The sequence below is a fragment of the Stigmatopora argus genome, chromosome 11 (genome assembly GCF_051989625.1).
Source record: "Stigmatopora argus isolate UIUO_Sarg chromosome 11, RoL_Sarg_1.0, whole genome shotgun sequence".
NCBI lineage: Eukaryota > Metazoa > Chordata > Actinopteri > Syngnathiformes > Syngnathidae > Stigmatopora > Stigmatopora argus.
This window is the reverse complement of record NC_135397.1, coordinates 16,650,619-16,675,780: the sequence shown is the minus strand read 5'-3', so window position 1 is coordinate 16,675,780 and position 25,162 is coordinate 16,650,619. Positions and strand designations below refer to the sequence as shown.

The 25,162-nt window shown below is 41.6% G+C and overlaps 2 long non-coding RNA genes across 2 annotated transcripts; both read left to right on the top strand.

Moving 5' to 3' along the window:
* The first annotated feature begins 5,801 nt into the window (after positions 1-5,801).
* Positions 5,802-6,544, top strand: LOC144084284 (uncharacterized). Its single transcript, XR_013303761.1, has 3 exons — positions 5,802-6,155; positions 6,249-6,350; positions 6,444-6,544. It is a non-coding gene; the product is annotated as an uncharacterized LOC144084284 (long non-coding RNA).
* Positions 6,545-12,063: 5,519 nt separating this feature from the next.
* Positions 12,064-15,430, top strand: LOC144085177 (uncharacterized). Its single transcript, XR_013304052.1, has 2 exons — positions 12,064-13,295; positions 14,009-15,430. It is a non-coding gene; the product is annotated as an uncharacterized LOC144085177 (long non-coding RNA).
* Positions 15,431-25,162: the final 9,732 nt, after the last annotated feature.

Genomic DNA, 25,162 nt, shown 5'->3' with positions numbered 1-25,162 from the left:
TCCTCATTCTCCCACATCCATTTTAAAGCACCCAAATGGCCTGATGAGGGTGAGAGCTTGCGCTGATATTATAGCTGCTAAGGTCAGGGCCTCTCTTGCATAAAGCAGGGCAGGTGTCCTCCCTAAACAAACAGTCTCTGTCATATTTATTTTCGTCCCGATGTGTGTCTAACCCAATAACTTCACTTTATAATATTATCCACCTGGGCCACTAATAACACCCATTATATTTTCTGATACGGTAAAACTAGCTAAATCTGTAGTGACACACCTACCTTCGACAGACGTACGCAACTACAGTAAGCCATTGGTCACAAAATTAAAGACATTCTATTTAATGTAAAGTCTGACTTGCTGAGCTGCCAACCTCCGTCGACCCCATTTCAGGAGTACCCTTAACCCATTTCCGGAGTTTTTCCGGAGTGAACGCGATTCACGCAAAATCGATATCAAATGTAAAAAAAAAACGTAGGACAATTTATATCAAACTATTATTATATATTTTTACATTAATTGAAATATTGTGTTTTTGCAAACTATTGAAAAAGTACAGCATAATGAAAATAAGTTTATCTTTGTGGTTGGGTCCTTCTACGTGCAATTTACAGTCAGTATTTCCACTATGTGTCACGCTGAAGTCGTTTATGCATGTTGTGCAATGTGCAAATGTAGGTCCTTTAAAAAAAAAAGTGACAATCTTTTTTAATTTCCGGATTTTAGAAAGATTGTCCAGAGTCCCGGAGCTTGCGTTGCTTGTCCGGATAATCTCCGGAAATTCCCGAGAAGTTTGCAGCTCTCTGGACTGGATTGCAACTTAGAACATGTATTGACCAGTTCGTCACAATTCTTTGGTTCAGGTTTGCACCAATAATATTCTTTATTACTCTATATCAGGGGTCTCCAACTCCGGTCCTCAAGGGCCCCTATCCAGTCTGTTTTCCATGTCTCCTTCCACCAACACACCTGAACATGGCAAATTTACCCCACCTATCTGAATTGCACAGTAAAGAGATAAAATGTCTGCTGGAAAATGTTCAAGTACTTTGGCCTGCAGTATTTAAATATTTGCAATATTGTGAATTCGGACCCGGTCATATTGAACGCGGTCAAAGAAAAGGTGGAGCACAAAATTACTACAACACATCTAATCACTCAAGGCCAGTGAAAGAGGGGAAACATAACACATTCAATGCTGATATCTTCCTGGACATCAAGCAGGTGTGTGGATGAAATTATTTGTCCTATATTGTAGAATGTCTATGTAGTAGAAGGTAATATTTAAGTAGAAATGCCGTGAATTCAATTTATACAAAACTGGCTAAAATGTGGTAATCATTGTATTGTTCATGTTTCCTGGTTTGTGGACAGTGAAATAAAGATCTTTTTTGACTGCTGTTGAAATAATCAGTGTTACTTAATGCACTCTTAAAAATAAATTTACGGAACAAGAGCAAAAACAAAGTCAGACGAAACTAGGACAAACTACAAAAAGAAAGCATTTGTTTCTGAGCTCAAGGAGCGGTTAAATTTGTCCGCCCCCCTCGCAAAATCCAATCACCTCAACAGAAAGAAGGTTGTTAATTTGTCGCGCTTGACCCCGGGCTTTGTGCCCAACATGTATCCAGTTTGTAAGGTGCATTTATCTGCTTTCTAAATATATCTGAGCTGAAAGGGTTATGATGCTTTTATATTGGTCACTGAAGAAAACAATGGCCAAAGGGTGGAACTGACCCCCGACTGGCAGCAAGAGACACAAAACACAAGCACACACACACAGATGCACACATATACGGCGGCACCACATCTTTTGCCCCTCTCCTTATTCTGATGTGTATATTCCTCTGAAAAGGGTAATCCAGATTTATCAAACTGCATGAAATTTTGACATTGCTCCACAGTCCAAACTTTGAGCTGCCTGGTGAAGTAAAGTCTTTTGAAGAAATGTAGGTTTTGTCGAAAATAGGAATTCAGAACTGGATGGAAATAATGTCACATTGCAGAAGTTTATCGAAAGAATGCCACAGAGAATGCGTACCGTAATAAAAGCTATAGTCAGTCCTCCAAAATATGAGCATGTATTACCGTATTTTCTCGCGCACACACACACACCCATGCATATACTCGCGGGGGTCATAATTAAATACAGTAATATCTTGACATACGAGTGCCCCAACATACGAGCAATTTGAGATACGTGAGATACGAGTAAAATTACGAGCAAATATTTGCCTTGAGATTAGATTAGATTACATAACTTTATTCATCCAGTATTTGAGAAATTTCACTGTCACAGTAGCAAGAGGCTGAGAATACAGACACAGGAAAAGACATTTTAGACATGATTAAATAGGTAATAAATAAGAAAATAAATAAATAAGCGTGTTAAATGAAATATATATATATATATCAAAAACTATTTTATGGCTATAAAACCTCTACTGCAGCTACAGCTGCGACACATAAAAATAATTAATAAATCAATGCACAAAAATGGGGTAAAATTCACTTCCTAGCAGCATTTAATGATTAAATACTGGAGCTTTTCAGACATTACAACCGGGCCAGGGGGTGATTTTCCCGGGAAAAGACAGCGATGAACGGTAATGGCGTACCGGCAAATATTGCCCAAAAATGGGGTAAAATCCAGCCGAAAACAGCATTTATTGATTAAATACAAATACTGGAGCTTTTTAGACATCAGAACCGGGCCCGGAGTATCATTTCCCCGGGAAAAGACAGCGATGGACGTCAATGGCGAAACGGCAAAAATTGCACTAAAATGGGGTAAAATCTACTTCCTAGAAGCATTTAGTGATTAAATACAAATACTGGAGCTTTTCAGACATTACAACCGGGCCAGATTTTAAGGAAAGGGGGCGCTGTGGATCCTGGTTTTTGTTCCAACTGATCCAGCAAAGACCTTTAAGCAGGTTTCTGCTAAAACATGGAGCACCTTACTACAATCAACTGATGACACTTGTAAAATACCATATTAATGAAAATGTGTCACCTTGTGTGTTTGGACTGAAATCCTGCACCCAGTGTGACCCTTTGTGGAATAGTTTGGAGACCACTGACCTAGGGGCGGCCCAGCGACTGAGTGGTTAGCACTGTATATATGATATTTGGTGCTCCCATTCTCCCTCTATTGTATATCCTTTCCTCGGCACTGAGAGATGAAGTGCTGCCCTGACTTCTGCCATTTTTCACTGTCATTTTACATCTGTCTTTCGGTTGCGCATTTCACACAATGGTCACTAGGTGGCGGTGGTTAAACACACTTGTATAACCTGAGCCAACTAACCAGTTAGTATCAATATATTACACTCAGACGAAACAAAAATCGAGCTGTTTGGCCACAATGCCCAGCAATATGTTTGGAGGAGAAAAGGTGAGGCCTTTAACCCCAAGTACACGATGCTTACCATCAAGCACGGTGGTGGTAGTATTATGCTGTGGGGCTGTTTTGCTGCCAATGGAACTGGTGCTTTACAGAGAGTAAATGGGATAATGAAGAAGGAGGATTTTCTTCAAATTCTTCAAGGTAACCTAAAGTCATCAGCCCAAAGATTGGGTCTTGGGCGCAGTTGGGTGTTCCAACAGGACAATGACCCCAAACACACATCAAAAGTGGTAATGGAATGGCTAAATCAGGCTAGAATTAAGGTTTTCAAATGGCCTTCCCAAAGTCCTGACTTAAACTCCATTGAGAACTTGTGGACAATGCTGAAGAAACAAGTCCATGTCAGAAAGCCATCAAATTTAACTGAACTGCACCAATTCTGTCAAGAGGAGTGGTCAAAGATTCAACCAGAAGCTTGCCAGAATCTTGTGGATGGCTACCAAAAGCACCTAATTGAAGTGAAAATGGCCAAGGGACATGTTATATTAGCGCTGCTGTATGTATATTTTTGACCCAGCAGATTTGATCACTTTTTTCTGTTCACCCATAATAAAGTCATAAAAGAACCAAACTTCATGAATGTTTTTGTGACATAGTATCTGTTCCAATCACTCTATCAGAGAAAAATCAGAGTTGTAGAAATAACTGGAAACTCAAGAGAGCCATGACATTATGTTCTTCACAAATGTATGTAAACTTTTGACCACAAATGTATATATATATATATATATATATATATATATATATATATATATATATATATATATATATATATATATATATATATATATATATATATATATATGTATATATGAACAGACTCAAGGAAAGTTTCCCAAGAGCTGTCACCATTCTCAACTCGAGTTCTGCACCTAGGACCTAATCAAGACTTATTACTACTACTTATACTTCTTATGATGACGACTTATATATCTATTGCTATTTCGTGATTATTATTTATCATGACTATTTAGTGATTATTATTTATCATGACTATTTAGTGATTATTATTTATCATGACTATTTAGTGATTATTATTTATCATGACTATTTAGCAGTGGCGGGCGGTGCATTTTCTGGTAGCGCCTTCAACGTGTCAATCCAACCCTCAAAAACTATTTTATGGCTATTAAACCTCTACTGCAGCTACAGCTGCGACACATAAAAAATAATCAATAAATTAATGCACAAAAATGGGGTAAAATCCACTTCCTAGCAGCATTTCATGATTAAATACAAATACTGGAGCTTTTCAGACATTAAAACCAGGCCAGGGGGTGATTTTCCCGGGAAAAGACAGCGATGAACGTCAATGGCGTACGGGCAAACATTGCCCCAAAATTGGGTAAAATCCAGCCGAAAACAGCATTTATTGATTAAATACAAATACTGGAGCTTTTTAGACATCAGAACCGGGCCCGGAGTATCATTTCCCCGGTAAAAAGACAGCGATGAACGTCGATATGTCCATACGTGAAATGACAAAAAATGCACTAAAATTAGGTAAAATCCACTTCCTAGCATCATTTATTGATTGAATACAAATACTGGAGCTTTTGAGACATAACAACCAGGCCAGGGGGGTGATTTTTCCCAGGAAAAGACAGCATTGGACGTCAAAGGTGAAACGCCAAAAATTAAACTGGGGTAAAATCCACTTCCTAGCAGCATTTTGTGATTAAATACAAACACTGGAGCTTTTCAGATATCAGAACTTGGCCCACAATTGAAATATTATTTAGGAATATAGCCATATTTTACTCACCAAAAATCCTTTTTACACAATATCCATCCTCCTTTCTTTCTTCCTTCTTTCCTATCGCCATCAAAGCTAATGATGAAAGTCGAGCCTGTCCTGTCATATTTCTGGCATAGTCCGTTTTGAAAATAGCTTTAAATCAACACAACAATATACTATTTGCTTGTGGAGCTAAGTTAGCGCGCTGAAAGTGCCCCACACACCATTTTCCCGGCTGTAACAGGCTTGCTAGCTTCGGAGTTGACCGCCCTTTCTTAATGATGTCCATTTTTTTCTGGAAAAGTCCGTCTGGAAAATAGCTTTGTGAGCAAACAGAATCCATTTGTTTTTGCTTCTGTCGGCCATTGTGGGTGGAGTTTGCGATCTCGGCTGCCTTGGGTACTGCTTTGGCCCGCCTACTAGCCAATCATAGTTTGTGAAAGCAATGACATGTCCCAGCCAGCAAAATGCTAACGCCTATGAAAAATCATTGTGGGGGTGCCAACTCGAAATCTGATTGGTTAAAAGCAACAGTCTAGTTTAATGCAGCAGAGCCGCAAGAACTGATTGTGAAGGCTTTGAGGCAGATCTGATCTGGCAACAAATAATGGCTGAAATGTGATTGGTTAAATGCTTCAATATGAAAACACACATCTGGAAGCAGTGTAACCAGGGGGAAAAGCAATGAAAGGAAGCTAATAGACCATTTGGAATAATAAGTATTGATGGACAAAATATAATATGATTCAGATATTTCTTAGGCCAGCAGAGAAGGCCTTGAAGGCCCTGACGGCCCGCCACTGCTATTTAGTGATTATTATTTATCATGACTATTTAGTGATTATCTATTTATCATTACTATATATTTGTGGATTTTGTAAGTGTTTGCTTGTGTGTTGTTGCATCCATAGACTCAGCGAGTGGTGCAACTAGGTGCTGAACGTCTCCAGAACCGTGAACCTCATCCTGGACTTCAGCCGGAACAAGCCCACTCTGTTCTGCTGACCTCACATGGTCTATTTATTTCATATTGATTATTTAGTGATTATTTATCTCTACTATATATTGGTTTTCTATGTGTCTGCTTGTTTGTTGTTGCGCCCATAGACTGAGCGAGTGGTGCGACTTGGCGCTGAAGGTCTCAAGAACCGTGGAACTCACCTGGATTTCAGCCGGAAAAAGCCTGCTCCGTTCTGCTGACCTCACTTGGTCTATTTATTTCTTATTGATTATTTAGTGATTATTTATCTCTACTATTTATTGATTTTCTATGTGTCTGCTTGTTTGTTGTTGCGTCCATAGACTGAGCGAGTGGTGCGACTTGGCGCTGAAGGTCTACAAAAACCATAGAACTTATCCTGGGCTTCAGGCGGAACAAGCCCACTTCACTCTGCTGACCTCACTTGGACTACTTATATATTAATTTCTTCTGTATTGATTATTTATTTGTCTGTTTTTTGTTATTTGTGAAAGCTGTAAATCTCATTATACTTGTATAATGAAAATAAAAAGCATTCAATTCAATTCAATTATATGCGAGAAAATACGGTAAGTATAGACAAAACATTTTATGCCACTGTTTGACATATTTTCCTTGTCTATTTTTTACATTTTTAAGTATCAAACCAAATTATTAGCTTTTTTAATGCTTGAGAAAGAGGCAGCCCATGACTTTTGTGTGTGCATGTGTGTGAGAGGAGAGCACCCAACCTAAAATGTAGTGATATGTACTTGATTTAAAAAAAAAAGAATGAAATTGCTTTAAATATTCCTTGTGAAGAAATCCAGAGAAAAATAATGCTGTCAAATGAAATTGTCACATAGTGTCTAGAATAGGAGAACAACACACTCATTCTACTACTCACAACTTATAGCATACAATGCCTTTCAAAGTATGCATACTATCCAGTGCGTAGGTGATCTATATACACGCATGTGTTGTATGTAGTATGTAATTTGGGAGTCCTTTTTTTCCTGTAATTGCTGTGAGAATTTGCTAGATATGGTATGCCTTTCTTTAAATTAATGACTCTAATGCATTTGGAAGTTTGAGGTGAGTGTGTGTATTTGTAAAGAGGTGGTGCAGAGTGAGTTGTGATTATTCACACCTCCTACTGTGTGCATCTTCTGGCCTTATGGGTGCCTGGCAGGGCGCCTTGTTTTTTGCCTGTGGGAACGCACATTCTGCACCCTTATCGCATTGTTACAGCCTCTTTCTTTTCTTCTTCTTCTTTTTTTAACTAATTGAATTCTTGACTCCTGAGCCACAGGGACAGCTTGGGAGAAAGCAATGAGAAAGACATGAAATTCAGGCTTTTTTCTTGAGATTGAGAGGGACAGAGGAGTGGGGGTGAAATTGGAGTGTGTGAGGTTGAGTGGTGATGGTGTTGTCGAGCACTCATAGAAGGTAGGCTTGGGCAGGCTGGGTGGCTGCTGGGGCATCAGCCTGTACTTTGATACTAAATGTCAAAGGTCATCCCCCCTGGTGTTGGTGAGAAAGTGGCAAATAGCAGAAGGTTTATCCAACAATCATTTTCTTCTTTTAAAATGTTCAAAAGCGCTTTTGGCCCCTAGAAGATCTTTGTAGTTGTGGTTGAGGAATTCGAAACAAAACATTTTTCCCCCTCCCTGTTTTCACCTCTCTTCAGGGTAGCTTCTCCCTTCACTGGCTCCTGCCCAGGGCCCTTTTTTCCTACACTAATGGTCAGTGTTGCATGCATCCCACACCAAACTCAAAATAAGGATAGCACTTAGTTTCGCAAGAATGTGGTACCCTATATTACGTGCCCGCATAATTGGATTTCAGCTTGTCGACGAGAACTATTCAAAGCAAAGGAATACATAACTTTTATTATGTTGTGAATAATGAAGATTTTTTAAAGATCAAAACTAATTGGCTGGTGATCTCAGCCATATTAGAGACCATCTGTCCCAAAAAACTCTATGACATCATGCATCTGATCAGCATTTTTTTAAAAACTGTTTGCGCTACTATGCTTTGATTTTAGGACAGTACTACATTAGAAATGGTTAGAAACCTCCAGAAACAGTGAAATACAATAACAGATGCAAATTAAGACTGACAGATGGAAAAACTGAAGTAATTTTTGTCTCCTACAAATGTGTCAGATGATTTAGGAGATGAAAAACCTAAATATTGTTGTGTTTGTTAACAAGCACATACTCAAAAATATTATAGTTTCGTATTTAGTTATATTTTATTGGCCTTGCACAATGCAGGTGAAATTGCACCAATGCTTTAAACTATCCAAAAGAATTTTCTTTACTGATGAGATGCTTGGTTTACAACAGCACTAATCTCTTGTTTTTCGTGGATAATGTAGAGCGGTCACGGCTGCGATAATCGAAAAACCGCAAAGTAAGATAACCCCTAATATTACTACCATACTACATGTTTTTGCGTCTTTACAAAATACACGTACACAAGTACAATTATCAAGAAGTGTATTTTATTAAATATTAGTTATGAGCATATGAAAAGACTAATGTATTGATATTAAAATATAATGTGTATATAAAACATTGTAAATACTTTAAATACTGTACTCACGGTGAAAATAGTTCCTCTCCACTTGATATAAATCTAAAAAAACAGGTTAATGGGAGTTTTAGTCCAAGTCCTCCTGTACAGTCCAGATCTTGGATAGCAGCCATCTTTCAGCAAGGTGCAGCTTTGCGTTCAGGATGAAATAGTTTAAGAACTAGTCCTATGTGAAGGCCTTTGTGATTCAGGCATCCTGTTGCTCATCCAGTAGACAGGCAGCAAGGCTTTGTTATTGTTTATACAAAGAAAGAAGACAGTAATATTGGTAGATTAAGGCTGCCTTTGTCATGTTCAACAGCCTACGATGACGTGTCTTTTCAGTAGCTGATTAAGCCAACAAGATAGGGGCGGTATCAACACAACTGCAGTAGATTGAGGCATCCGGTATTTAAGAACTCCGGCCACATCTGGCTGATTTTCAGAGTTTTGCTTGCCTTGCCCTTGCTTACCATCCTGCTTGGCCAACACTGCTGTGGCATTCCCCCGCTTAGGAGGCATTTCAAATGACAATTCAAAATCCAAACGAAGCTGGAAAAGGCTCTGCGAATTCTTTATCTAAGTGGTAATGTGTGCAATAAGAAATTCACTCGCAACAAACTAGGAGAAGTCAAGATATTGCCGACTCAGCTTTTTATAATATTTATCATGTTGTTCTTCTGCGGTAAAATTCTTCTTCCTCGGCGCGTCATTCTCCTTCTGCTGTGAAATTCTTGTTTGGAGCCGAAAAAGAAGCGGACCCTGATGGAATAACTTTGCACTTTATATAACTGTTAATATATCCATAACAGCAATAGACGGCGGAGCCAAGTTTCACACGTGTAACTCTTTTTTATTGCAACACTCAGGACAACCAAAACATCACAACATCGGCGTTTGTAGGCTGGGGTGCATTAACTGTGAAATAATCTTAAAAGTAATCAAAGAATGTTTCAATCTATAACATCAACTTCAATCTGTGTCATGGCCATGTCATAGAGACCTTCCATCCACATCGCAACCATCGGTGTCAAAACCATGCATCTTTGTAATAGAGCCATGCATCTTTGTAATAGGGAATTTGTATGTCCCTTGTCATAGAGAATTTGTATGTCACGAAATCTTGCCGTAAGTAAAATAGTTGCTGTAGAAGTAGAGTCATCGGACCCTCCTTCTGCAGAAGCTTCAAAATCTCACTCATCTGTCTTGGCGTGCTTTACTTGTGTTTGACCTTGTGAATGTTCATAGTGGACCGGACATTTTGGTGCCAAAAATACCCGGGATTCAAGATCTGTGGCATCGGGACGACGGGAAATCGAGAGGCCAAGAAAACTGACGTCAGTTATCCCCCATTGAGGGAAGGGGCCATTAGGGATTGGTCCCCCGTCACCCCGAGGTCCAGTGACGCATCTCATCGAACCAGGACAAGCACCTGAGACGGTAAGGCGCTGGTTAAAATTAACTCGAAAAGAAACCAATCTGATATAAGTCCCCGGTTCCCTGTGTGTCGGGGAAACGTCCCTGTGTGTCAGAGAAATAGTTGCGTATACAGTAGGATCGTGGCTGTGTGGCGGCCTATCTCTGAGAAAGTCTATTAAAAGTTTGTGGTCTGGGACCAACGTAACAAGCCTTTCCGGACGATCCAAGTGAAGAGGGGGGTTGCAACCCCCGTCAGGGACTTCGAAGATTGTGTTAAAATAGAGTAAAAGTATAGAAATACCGTGCCAAGAGAGTGGGTAAAACAGAGCTCAATATAAGAAAAAGAAAAGAAAAATAACTGATAGCATGCGTAATCCTCATAGGGGGAAATAGATAAAACGAGGCGCGTTGCAACGCACTTATAAAACAATGATTGCCGCGCAAAATAAGAAAACAAATGACTAAAGAGGCTACTTGGGCGGATAAATAAGATAACAAAATAAGTATTAAAGAGATAATGAATTAGGACGGGACGTCCCTAGAGAGAAATACCGTAAAATACAGCCGTAAGATAAGACAAAGTGGTCTTGCCATGTTAATGGAGTCAGGGACTCTGCTAAGAGACAAAGAGAGAGAGAGAGAGCTGGTTCGAAAAAAAGGATGATAAAATTGACATAATAATAATAATAATAATAATAATAATAATCGGACATAGGCCATGTCGTCATTACCACAACACAAAAAAGCCTACTTGTCATCACACGCAGAAACTGCGTGTGACGAAATTGATGGTGCTTCTCCATAAGCTACGTTTAGTCGGCAAAAGACCTAAATAAGTGTAAGTTACGGACTTGTAATTTGTCATTCCGCTGTTGTGGATACAGGTCGCTTACCTCGCGATTACATACAGGTCGCTTACCTCTCGATTACCGCACACTGTCTGCCACTTACCTTCCTTCAAGTCAGCTAGGAGGCGGCAGATCACCAACCAAACATCTATTCATATGCCGCAGAAGGGAATGTGTGTATGTTAGCGCGAGTTTAGATGTCTGATGGATGTGGGGAAAAAGCTATCCTTAAGCCTATTTGTCCGAGCTTTGTGGGACCTATAGCGTCTGCCAGAGGGCAGCAGCTGGAACAGATTGTGACCAGGGTGGTAAGGGTCCCCTATGATGTGCTTGGCTCTGCTGAGGTAACGCGGGCTGGCAATGTCTTCAAGTGAGGGCAGAGAGCAGCCGACAATCCTCTTGGCAGTGTTAATCACTTTCTGCATGGCCTTCTTGTCTGCCGCCGTGCTTCCAGCGTACCACACTGTGATGCCGTACGCCAGGATGCTCTCAACAGTGGTTCTATAGAAGGTTCTCAGAAGATTGGAGCCCAAGTTGTTCTTCCTGAGCACCCTGAGGAAATGGAGTCGTGTCTGAGCCTTCTTCACCACTGCCGTGGTGTTTGTAGACCATGAGAGCTTGTCCGTGACGTGGACCCCCAGGAATTTAAAGGACTGGACCCTGTCTACACATACTCCATTTATGAGGAGTGGGGCCAGATCTGTGCCGTGTTTGCGAAAGTCCAAGATTATTTCTTTAGTTTTCGTGGTGTTCAGTGTGAGATTGTTCACCGAGCACCACGAAGACAAATTGTTGACCTCATCTCTGTAAGCCGACTCATCCCCTCCTGAGATGAGTCCGACCACAGTGGTGTCGTCAGCGAATTTGATGATGGCGTTAGACTGGTGGGTGGGTGCACAGTCGTAGGTGTACAGGGAGTACAGAAGAGGACTCAGTACACAGCCTTGAGGGGAGCCAGTGCTTAGTGTAATGGAGGAAGAGAGGTGGGGACCAAGTCTAACAGTCTGTGGGCGGTTGGTCAAGAAGTCCTTTATCCAGCAGCAGATTGAAGAGGATAGTCCAAGGTGGGAGAGTTTGTTAGTCAGAATGTCCGGTTTTATGGTATTGAATTATTATGACATAGAAGGTTATTTTCTCTAATTTACTTATTGTAGATTTTAATTGTGTTAATAGTGAGCAACAGAAAATGGTTCTTATCTTGAGTAAATAAAACGGATGATAAATTCAATAGGAATCCAGCTAGCGCAATTTAGTTATTTTAGCAAAATGAGAGTGATTTGCGATTTAGACTTAAGTATTAAGAATAATTCAGAATATTAATGATGTCAAACATGAAGATAACAATGAAAAAATGGCATTTATCCAAATTATTAATGATATCAAACATGAAGACAATGCAGAAATGGCATCTATCCAAATTATTACGTAAATTGTACCTAGCAGGTTTAGATAAAATAATTAATTTAGGATAGGCATGATTTCCCTAGGATGAAATAAGCATGAAATGTCTTCAGTGCACGGAAGATATTTTATTGTTTTGCCCTGAACAGGTAAAATATGCTTTAGCGTAGGTCATATTAATGACTTAGAATATTACGTATTGTATTAGCATCAAACAATTGATGTCAACCAAATGATGTTAACCTATTTCTTTTGAGAATGATTGGTGCTGACAGGTCAGCAAAAGGAGGCTTGCTGCCAAGAAGCCCAGACTTGGGATTGCGGTCTTCACCGGTGATGAAAATTTGCAGACCACCGATGTCTGATTATGTGTGAGCGTGAATGGTTGTCTGTCTTTTTGTGTTTGTGATTGGCGGGCCACCAAGATATAATCAATCAATCAGATATCAAGGTGGAAAAGGATTTAGAAACTTGGAATCGATTTCTGAAATCGCCAATAAGCCCTTTTTAGGGAGGGTGATGACAAATTATGGAAAAAATAGATTTCGCCAAATTAAATTTTTGATGAAAATGCAGCAGCAGTACTCCGAATCTTAAACCTGAATAGGAGGAACACATCTGCTATGCGAAAGCGGAATTTGAGAGCACTGAGATTGAAAAACAAAGACAGTGCATGATGTGGAATTCCAAAGAACCATTGATTTATAGTAATAATGGCACCCAAATTGTGTTAACAAAATAATTCACGGGATTGGCAAAAGGTTCCATATTTCGTTAGGAAATCACTGCGCGTACATAACGAGTTCAAGTCCTATTTGGTAGACCATATAAATCGCCATTATTCACTACACGATTGGAACTGGCCAAAACAAGCTGGAAAGGAGGATGTGGATCCACCTTTGCACTATAAGAAGGTCCTCTCAGTTGAAACGTTTGAGGAGACAGGTAAGATAAACTTTTTGACATGATCAGACGTGATGGCAAGCACTCCAATATTGATTGGAGAGATTATTGCTCGGGGAGCAAAGCAAAAGATTATTGCTCAAGGATCAATGCCATAAACAATAGGGAACTTTTTGTATTGGTTTGGTTGTCTCCATAAAAAGGGTGAAAGTGTTTCAATTGAGACTAAACCTTGTTACAGATAGTTATAAGTAAACAATTGACTAAACCTTCTTACAGAGAGTAAATGATCAGAAAGAAAAGATAACCTACAATTGGATAGAAATGTAACTAAATTTTAATTTCATGCCTGACTATTGAAAAATATTAATTAAGAAAGTTATAGGAGATGATAGACAAACTCCAAAGACAATGGAATGTTACATTTGATTTAAAAAAAGACTACAAGATTGGGATATTTTGAATTTCAAACTGAGTTTAATATGCAATGCGATACACATTATTGAATTAATTGGGACTTGATTGGTATGCATTTTATAAGTAATGAGTTTTAATTGCTCTAAAGGACACAGTTATGCTAAAAATATTAACCTTGACCAACAAGGAAAAATATTAACCTTGACAAACAAGGGGTGGTTACATTTTAGTGGGTTCCACTCTATTCAGGAGGAGAGGAGCTGTCTCAACAAGGGGGTCATGGTACAGCGTGTTCCATGTCCCAGAGGTCTAAATACCTACTTTACATTTTTTTGTAGGAACTGTTTAATTTGTTACAGACATAACCACAGGCTCAAATGAGGGCAGCGTCCAAAAGGAGGTGGTGAAGCCAGGTAACCAGATCCTGATCCGAGTCATAAAAAGGAAGTCCTGGTCCTTGCCACACTGGGAAGGCCCATTCGTGGTTCAACTCACCATCCCCACAGCAATAAGGATCACTGAAAGGTCGACGTGGATTCACCAATCCCAGGTCAAGGTAGTTCGAGACATAGGTGACTCTGAGTAGACTGGAAGTCGGACGGTTCCCAAACCTTTGTCCGTGAAACACTCATCTGACGTCTACTCACCTGCACGACCACCTAACCTTGACCTCTCATAGACACGTGGCGCCGGACACCAAGCTGTGACAAAATCAGGGTCACAAAACAGGAACCAGGTGAAGGAGTTCATAAATTCAGTGCAAGCTTTGAAGAAGTGTTCAAAACCCACTGTGGGATCATGGAAGACCAAAATGACCAAGGGGTGTACCAAGCCCAACTGAGGGTTCCTGGAAGGGCTCCAGGCCCCAATAAAAGGGTTCGTGCAGAAGTACTGTGCCACATACCAAACCAAGCCAATGAATCAACTAATGGAGTGGGTGATTCATGCTGAGGAGAGACACCGCCAAAAACAGACAAGCGCAGGAGTCAATACTCTGACCCAAGCCATGGCCTCATTGGTGAACCAAGGGTCATCAGAAGTATTCTACCAACAAGGACGTGGAAGAGGAAGAGGCCGAGGAAGACCCGGCCCACCAAGAAAAGCAAACCCAGAAGGCAAGTGTTACAACTGTGGAAAGAGAGGACACCTTGCTCGAGACTGCAGAAGTACACCCAAGGGTAATCCTGGTGGGTCCATAAGGGTGGGATTATTCTGTTATATGGGCTCGGTTGCAAAGTTGGACCCTTGTGAAAGAAATCAGGCAACAAAAATGGAGTGAGGTGCACAAACGTAAGGCTTTAATGGTAACTCAAGAGTGTACCAAACAAAACCTTACAAACGTAACACTGGGAAAACTAAACACAAGGTAACATACTGACGGGAAGGAAGACATACACTGACAGAACATCCAGGACAAGACAATATTCCCAAACAGACTCACAGCAACACAGGTTTTAAATACATAGACAGGTGTTGACAAGACAATTGCAAACACTTGGGTCACACGAGGGATGTCTGTTTTGGTTTGGGTCTTGTTATTCAATTTTGCCTTCATGCTTGCGCGTGTTCGCTTTTCGCCTTGTGTGTCCCTCCTCGCATCCCCTTTCCTCTTGTTGTCCAGCTGCGTGTCATTGACAATGATTGTTTTCTCTTTGTGGGATCGTCTGATTTACTCTGCCTTGTTTGCACGTTCCATGTTTCGTCATTGTTATTTTCTAAGACTCCTGCCTTAGTTATTAAAGTTTTGTTTTAGCATTAGACTCGTCCATTGCTTACTTTCCTGCATTTGGGTCCACTCCACGCCACGGCGTGCACGTGCGCCTCCTGGAGAACCGCCTTTATGTTAAGGCCGAAAAATGCGAATTCCATGTCCCGCAGACCACTTTTCTTGGGTACGTGGTGGCCGACTGGGAGGTGTGGATGAACCCTAAGAAGATGGCAGCTGTAACTCAGTGGCCCAGGCCTAAAGGACGGAAGGAGTTACAGCACTTTTTTGGGATTCGCAAATTTCTATAGGCATTTTATCAAGGACTATAGCCGCGTCGACTCCCCCTCACAGCACTCACATCCACAAAACTCCCTTTCCATTGGTCGGACACAAGTGAAGCATCTTTTGTTGAGCCATCAGGAAGTTAGCTAGCCTGTGCTGCATAGTCATTGTGACCTTTTGTTTCTTCTCGAGTACTTGTTTCAGCAGTGATGCTTTCACTGTCTGAACTGCTCGCTCTGCAGCTCCATGGGAAGCGGGATGGTAAGCTGGTACCAAAGTTTGTTTTATTCCGTTGCTCAGCAGGAATGTCTTGTACTCCTGCGAAGTGAATTGAGGTCTGTTGTCAGAAACAATCTCCTCAGGAAGCCCGTAGGAAGAAAAAATGTTCCGCAACACCTCAATCATTTTGGCTGCTGTGGTTGTTGCCATGGTGATGACCTCAAGCCATTTTGAATGACTGTCCACTAGAACTAAAAAGTGGTGTTGGTCTTTCTCTGCAAAGTCAATATGTATTCGCTGCCAAACTCTAGTCGGCCATTTCCAGAAGTGTAGAGGTGCGGCTGCAGGTAGTTTCCTCACACTCTGACAGGCTTCACATTGTTGTACTGTATGTTCTATTTCACTGTCCAACTGTGGCCACCACAAGTAGCTCCTGGCCAAGGCCTTCATCCTGCAACCTCCAGGGTGTCCCTGGTGAAGATCATGCAGTAGTCGCTCTCGGTGTGCTGGTGGAATGATAACATCCACTACTGAGAAATAGAAGATACTGTTTTCCTCCGCTGTGTTATTCTTTTCCTTCCCCGGCAGTCTAGATAACGCATCTGCATTGGCATTTTCTGCCGTCAGTCTCAGCGCCCTGGGCTGCATTCGCAGAGCAGCTAAAGTGGGAATTTCAGACTTGGGTCCCAAAATAGCAAGAAGGGGCTTGTGGTCAGTTATTAAACTGAACTTGCGGCCATATAAATATTTATGAAATTTGGTCACGCCAAAAATTATGGCCAAAGCCTTTTTCTCTATCTGACTGTATTTGCTTTCTGCCTCTGTCAATGTACGCGATGCAAATGCGATCGGTTTCTCATCTCCATTTTCCATTATGTGAGACATGACAGCCCCGATTCCATAAGGGGATGCATCTCAGGGGTTTCTTGGTGTCATAGTGCACTACTACTGAGCTTTTTACTAACTGTTCTTTTGCATATTTGAATGCTGCTGCACATTTAGTAGTCCATTTGCAATCAACTTCCTTCTTCAGTAGTTGATGTAGCGGCTGCAGCACTGTCGACAGGTCTTTCATGAACCGATCATAATAGTTTAATAGTCCTAGAAAAGACCGTAGCTCTGTGACGTTTGTAGGCTGGGGTGCATTAACGATGGCTGCAACTTTTGTCTCAGTGGGGTGCAGTCCCTCCTTATCTATCAGATGCCCCAGGTATTCTACTTTCTCCTGCATGAAGTCACATTTTGCTCTTCACTCTTACCCCGTAGCTCTCCAGGCGGCTCAGTACCTCCTCCAGATTCCTCAGGTGTTCAGCTCTTGTTTTTCCTGTGACCAAAATGTCATCTAAAAAACAGGTCACGTGCTCCAAGCCTTGGAGGATCTGGTCCATCATATTCTGAAACATAGAAAGAGCACTGGACACTCCGTATGAAAGTCTACATATTTTACCTTGGCCGTCACTTGTCCCATCAAAGGAATGCTCTCCCCGGAAAAAGTTGACAGCTGCACTTTACTTACTTTCAATGGCAGATGAGAGAGATGCTTCTTATACACTATTTCAGAAACAAGTGTTACAGCAGCTCCTGTGTCCAGTTGCATCTCTAGAGGAGTTCCTTCTAATATGACCTGTTCTGTCATTTCCTTCTTCCAATTTCCGACAGCATTTGTGGGATACACGGCATTCAAGTGATATGACTCACACAGTTCATCATCAACATTTCCTGTTGTCTCATTTTTATTTTCCTTTATATACTGTGTGTGTCCTTGCCAATTTTTAGTTTTACACATCCTTGCTATGTGTCCTACTTTTGAACACTTGTGAGATGTCTCTACTTTATACCTGCATTCATGAGCGGCGTGGTTGCTAAGTCCACATCTGTAACAGGGTTGATGATTTTCTCTTCTCTGTGGTCTGAAATTTCCACTTGTGGTTTTACTTTTCCAATCGCTGGTGGCTGGTTGGTATTTCCACGCACTTTTGCTTGTCTTCTTCTGGTCAATCTTATTTACTGTGGCAGGTTCTTTCAATTTGCTGGAGAACTCCAACGTATTCTTTGATGCCATTTCCATGGATAACGACAGTGCGCATGTTTTTTTAAATGTTAGATCTTGCTCCGTGAGTAATCTTCTCTGAATAGCTTCCACTCTCAATCCACAAACAAATCTGTCTCTCATTGCTTTGTCTAAATGGAGACCAAATTTGCAGTGGCTGGATAGCTGCTTTAATGCCACAATATAATCTGACACAGACTCGTTTCCTTTCTGATTCCTTTTTTGACATTTGAATCGCTCCGCGATCACCAGCGGTTTCGGTTCGTAATGAGATGATAATCTTCCGCTTAGCACATCATACGAGAGGCTACTTGGCTTATCTGGTAAGCAGAGGTTTTTTAACAGTCCGTAAGATTCTGCACCGATTATAGACAGGAACACGTTGGCTTTTTTACCTTCCCCCACTTCGTTTATGATCATCCATTGCTCAAACCTTTCCAAGTTAGACGCAAAATCTTCTTGAACTTCCTTGTATTCGCCGAGATTGCCAATGAATCTGGCCATGATGCAGTGCCGCCGTTAGCTTAGCAACTCTTGCTAATGCTAGTTTGCAAAGTCACGTTACCTCCTTGTAACGCCTTAATTTCCTCGTTCTGAAACTTTTAATCCCTACTGTCTTGAAAGGGATCCCATCCTTGTCGCCACTGTGATAACTTTGCACTTTATATAACTGTTAATATAACCATAACAGCAATAGACGGCGGAGCCAGGGTTCACACATGTGTAGCTCTTTATTGCAACACTCAGAACGCACACACAACACCACTCCATCCGGGTCACGCTGTATTACACAACGATCACTAGGTGGCGTGGTTAAACACACTTGTATAACCTGAGGCAATTATCATTTCTAGTATCAGTATATTACAGCACACTTCATCGCACTCCGCAAACTACCTCAGCCCAGGAGACGGCCGACCTACTTGCACAGCATGTGTTCTGTCTGAGTGTTCCCACAGTTATCAACCTCTTTTATTTTTTTAAGATATTGCTGTGCCATCCGTCCAAGCACACCTGGCCAGATGTGCCCCTATCTGGGAACAAGCCCGGGCTGCGCTACAATGCTCTTCGAACCCCACCCAGAGACAGGCTTATCGCTGTTGTGCCCCCGCACCTGCGTACGCCCTAGCTAAACTTGGCTTGTTAGATGACCAAATCCATACCCCCCCGGACGCAGCCACAAGACGTGCCATCATCCAACGTGAAGATCGCTCCCCCCCTCTCCCACCCCCGCCTTTTGCAGACCTACACTACGAAAGTCACAGAGGAAGAACTTGCCCTATCGAAAGGAGACCGCACAGACCTGATTCGTTTCCGCAGTGGACACCACCCCCTGCTCCGCCGTTGGCTCCACCTTGTGGGGAAATCCGACTCGGATCGCTGCCGCCTGTGCGACGAGGAAACAGAGTCGTCTGAACACTTATGGCTCCGCTGTCCGGCCTTAATGACTGAACGCTACCATCGCGGCTTGGGCAACTCCCTGGATGAACTTATCCGTGTTCCAGTGGCAGCTCTAGCGCTGCTGAGGGTAATCCTCAGGCGCCTGAGGTGAAAAAGAAGAAGAAGAAGAAGAAGCACCTGCGTACGTTGTCGGTCAGAATCTATAGCTTTCCACCTGAGACCTCCCTCTTAGGACCGAGTCCCGGAAGCTGTCCCTCCACTTCATTGGCCCCTAAAATACTGAACGGGTGATAAACCCGTGCGCTGTACGTCTCAAGCTCCCAACAGCCATCCGCACCCACCACACCTTTCACGTTCCTCAGCTTAAGCGAGTCGTTTTTTCACCTATTTCATATTTAATAATAATAATTCCTTAATTCATCAAGGAATTTAGGCTTAAAATGTACAGACTTGGCATTGCATTACAGCTAAATGTTAGAGTACAAATGTAACGATTGGCAAGGACAGTCTCGAAAAGCGAGAAATTGACAATTCTCCAAGCTCCAAAACTTCTAACTAAGAAACATATTAAGTTTGTCGCTTTGGGTTTGACAAACTGGTGGCGCATGGGTTCTAGATTACTTAGGGAATGTGACTCCCATTTCTAAAACAAATTTGAGGAAATTTGGAAATTAGCTCTATTTTGCACCAGACGCCCAAAATTTGGCAGGCCTTTCATGTTATAAAACAAGTGCTGGAACATGGTCAATATTAGCACTTCCAAATTATGAAACCTCTGACTAATGCAAAATTCTTTATGTAAACGAGTTATCTAAGAAATAATGGAATGGGCAAAACTCGAGCGGGATACAATATATTGACCACTACTAAGATTTAAGAAGCAGAGCTATTACCACCTCATTTCTATCAGCAAACAGCTAAACTGGTAGCATTAATGGAGGTGTATAACTTAATGCAAAACAAGGAGGTTAAAATTTACACAAATGATTAAAATGTTGTCAGTTTCCACTTGTGATGAAAATTTGCATGCCACCCATGTGTCAGTGAGCGGCCCAAAGGACTAGTGGTTGGTGCATGGACCTCACGGTTCTAGGATCAAGTAATGAAAGCCGGGAGGATTCTGACCATCCAGTTTGTGGAGTATGCATGGTGTCGCCGGGAATTCATGGGATTTCTCCGGGTACTACAGTTTCCTCCCACAAACCAAAATTATCCATGCTAGGCTGGTTGAACACTCTATATTACCCCTGGTTATGAGCGTGAATGATTGTCCGTCTTCTTGTGTTTTTGATTGGCTGGCCACCGAGATATAATCACTAGATCCAATATTGAGGTGGAAAAGATTTGGGAATTTGGAATCGATTTCTGAAATTGACAATAAGCCCTTTTCAGCGATGGCATCGACAAATTATGGCAGAAATATTTCATCGAATGAAATTTAATGAAGATGCAGCAGCAAAGTCCAAATTTGAAACTTGAGGTTTGGATGAACAAATAAGCAGCTCTGCGAAATGGGGATTTTGGGACCACTGAGGGAAAAACCAAATTTGTAGATAAGCTTACTTGGGTGGGCTGCCATCCACAATCCGCGGGCCATGTAGGACGAATGAATGGGACTATAAAAAATAGACTGAAGAAATGCATGGAATAAACAAAAAGACAATGGACAAAATGCATTGATTTGGTAAAATTACACATTAACATAACGAGTTCGACCAAACTAACACCATATGAAATCCTATTTGGTAGACTATACAAATTGCCATTATTCACTAGACAATGGGAACTGGATGACGAGGCTAATCTGGCTGACTACATGAGAAAATCTTATTATATATATATATATATATATATATATATATATATATATATATATATTTATATATATCTCTATCTATCTATCTATCTATCTGTCCGTCCGTCCGTCCGTCCGCCCGCCCGCCCAATCGCCCGCCCGCCCGGTGTTGTGACAGTAGGATCATTGACACTCACTGTTCCCCGGATTTAGAGCTATTGGCAATACGGTGTAGGCCCTATTATTTACCGAGAGAGCTAACAGTCGTCATAGTAACGGCGATCTATATACCTCCGAATGCTAACGTTAACACGGCACTTAACCTCCTGCTAACGGCTGTAAACAAACAACAGCTTGACCACCCCGATGGAGTTTTTATTGTCGCTGGTGATTTCAACAAGGCGTGTTTAAAGACTCTTACCTAAGTTTATTCAATACGTAAATTGTAATACTAGAGGAGACAAAACTCTTGACCATGTCTATTCTAACATCAAACATGCTTATAAAGCCACTTCCCTCCCTCACCTAGCTGGATCAGATCACTTCTGCCTCTCTCACCCCCGCTTACACTCAACTCCGCAGGCAAACAACGCCACAAATAAAGATAATAAAAACTTGGCACGAGGACGCACTTTCTCAGCTGCAGGACTGTTTTTCCCGCACCAACTGGGAACTTTTCCTACACGACAACCTCCAGGACTACACAGACTCTGTACTTTCTTACATAAAAAACTGCATTGACAACGTCACTATAAATAAACGAATACAGGTTTTTCCTAACCAAAAACCCTGGATGACCAATGAGACACAGGCACTCATCAAATGCTGTAACACCGCCTTTAGATCTGGGGACAAGATAAAATATAGAGCTGCCAGAGCTGAGCTGAAAAGAGGCATTAAAAAGGCCAAGGCAGAATATACTAAGAAAATTGAGGAGCACTTCACATACAATAACCCAAAGAAGATGTGGCAGGGAATACGACATATTACCAACTACAATAACAATAATATGTCTGTTAACGCAGATGCCTCACTAGCGGAGGAACTGAACCGTTTCTTTGCCCGCTTTGAGACTGACAAATCAGACCCAGTCTCAACACCCCCGCCACTACCCTGCAGCAATACACTGAAGTTCCAGGAAGAGGAAGTGAGACTGGAAATGCGGTCTGTGAATACCAGGAAGGCTGCTGGACCTGATGGAGTACCTGGGAAGGTGCTCAAAGCCTGTCCTGACCAGCTGGCTGGAGTCTTCACAAAAATCTTCAATTGTTCCCTGCAACAATCCATCATTCCATCCTGCCTGAAATCTGCCACCATTATTCCTGTCCCCAAAAAGCCAACCATCGACAGCATGAATGATTATGGGCCTGTTGCTCTCACACCTGTGATCATGAAGTGCTTTGAAAAGTTGATAGCCCGCCATATCAGGAACACAATCCCTCCCTCAGTTGACCCTCACCAGTTTGCTTATAGAGCTAACAGGTCCACTGAGGATGCTATCACCATTGCTCTACATACAGCATTGAGCCACCTGGAACATCATGGGAATTACGTGAGGATGCTTTTCATTGACTATAGCTCAGCCTTCAACACCATGAAACCGGACATTCTGACTAACAAACTCTCCCACCTCGGACTATCCTCCTCCATCTGCTGTTGGATAAAGAACTTCCTAACCAACCGACCACAAACTGTTAGACTTGGTTCCCACCTTTCTTCCTCCATTACACTGAGCACTGGCTCCCCTCAAGGCTGTGTACTGAGTCCTCTTCTGTACTCCCTGTACACTTATGACTGTACACCAACCCACCGGTCCAACCACATCATCATATTTGCTGATGACACCACTGTGGTCGGACTCATCTCAGGAGGGGATGAGGCGGCCTATAGAGATGAGGTCAACAAACTGTCTTTGTGGTGCTTGATGAACAACCTCACACTGAACACCACGAAAACTAAAGAAATAATCCTGGACTTCCGCAAACACGGCACAGATCTGGCCCCACTCCTCATAAATGGAGTATGTGTAGACAGGGTCCAGTCCTTTAAATTCCTGGGGGTCCACGTCACGGATAAGCTCTCATGGTCCACAAACATCACGGCAGTAGTGAAGAAGGCTCAGAAACGACTCCATTTCCTCAGGGTACTTAGGAAGAACAACTTGGGCACCAAGCTTCTGATAACCTTCTATAGAACCACTGTAGAGAGCATCCTGGCGTACTGCATTACAGTGTGGTACGCTGGAAGCACAGCGGCAGACAAAAAGGCCATGCAGAAAGTGATTAACACTGCCCAGAGGATTGTCGGCTGCTCTCTGCCCTCACTGGAAGACATTGCCAGCCCTCGTTACCTCAGCAGAGCCAGGAACATCATAGGGGACCCTTACCACCCTGGTCACAATCTGTTCCAGCTGCTGCCCTCTGGCAGACGCTATAGGTCCCACAAAGTACGGACAAATAGGCTTAAGGACAGTTTTTCCCCACATCCATCAGAACTCTAAATTTGCGGTAACACAACACACATTCCCTTCTGAGGTAATATGAAAAGATGTTTGGGTGGTGATCTGCCTCCGACTAGCTGACTGAAGGTAAGTGAAAGACAGTGAGAGGTAAGTGACCTGTATCCATTACAGCAGAATGCAAGTCCGTAACTATCACTTATTTAAGTCTTTTGCCGAGTAAACGCAGCTTATGGAGAAGCACCACCAATTTCGTCATACGCAGTTTCTGGGTGTGATGACAAGTAGGCTTATTTGTTGTTGATGATGACGACAGGGCCTATGTCCGATTATTATTATTATTATTATACGCACAGGCATGTAAACACACAACATAACGACTCAAAATCATGTTAGACACATTCATTCTGGCATCATGCAGACAGAGCTTCCTTCTCATGAATGGGACACCAGCGAGGTGTTAGGAAATAACCAATGAAAAAGCAATGGCAATTTAAAAAAAATATATACCAGCTACAGGAAGTGTATTTACGTTTCAGAGGAGGTTTGATTTTGTTTAATGTTACGTAACATGGATTGTTTTCTGTATCTTGGAATAAAAGTTTTCACCATCAAAGCTTTTTGTAACTTGAAATTTTTTTTAGGTAATAGAGCATTGGTAAATATATTACGAATTACAAAACTCCTTCTACAAAGAATATATTTCCCAAGTATTTGTACTATTGTATTTATAACCAAGTAGAAGAATTCACCTGCCAGGATATTCATACTAAAAAAAAGCAAACCACAGTGGTTGTTTCACCTGACCTCGGTGCACACGTTGAGTTGGATTGGATCCCTGCTCAGTGCCATTGTAGGTGTGAGTGTGATTGGTAGACTGTTTCCCATCACTGACCGGCAACGAGGCTCGGTGATGTGAGTGGTTAGCGCGTCGGCCTCACAGCTCTGGGGTCCTGGGTTCAATTCAGGTCGGCCCAACTGTGTGGAGTTTGCATGTTCTCCCTGGGCCTGCGTGGGTTTCCTCCAGGTACTCTGGTTTCCTTCCACATTCCAAAAACATACATGGAAGGCTGATTGGACACCTTAAATTGCCCCTAGCTATGGGCGTGAGTGTGCATGGTTGTCCGTCTCCTTGTGCCCTGCGATCGGCTGGCCACCGATTCAGGGAGTCAACTGGGATAGGCTCCAGCACCCCCACGACCCTAATGAGGATAAAGCGTTTCAGAAAATGAGATGAGAGATGAAAGATGACAGGCAACCAGTCTGGGCTTTCATCTGTGTGTATATATATATATATATATATATATATATATATATATATATATATATATATATATATATGTATATATATATATATATATATATATATATATATATATATATATATATGTATATACATATATATATGTATATACATATATATGTATGTATATATGTGTATATATATATATATATATATATATATATATATATATATATATGTATATACCCTTTCTAAATACTACATACATGAAATCTCATACTTACATTATTGATAAATTCTTACCTAACTCTTTATTTATTAATGTAACAGGTGTGG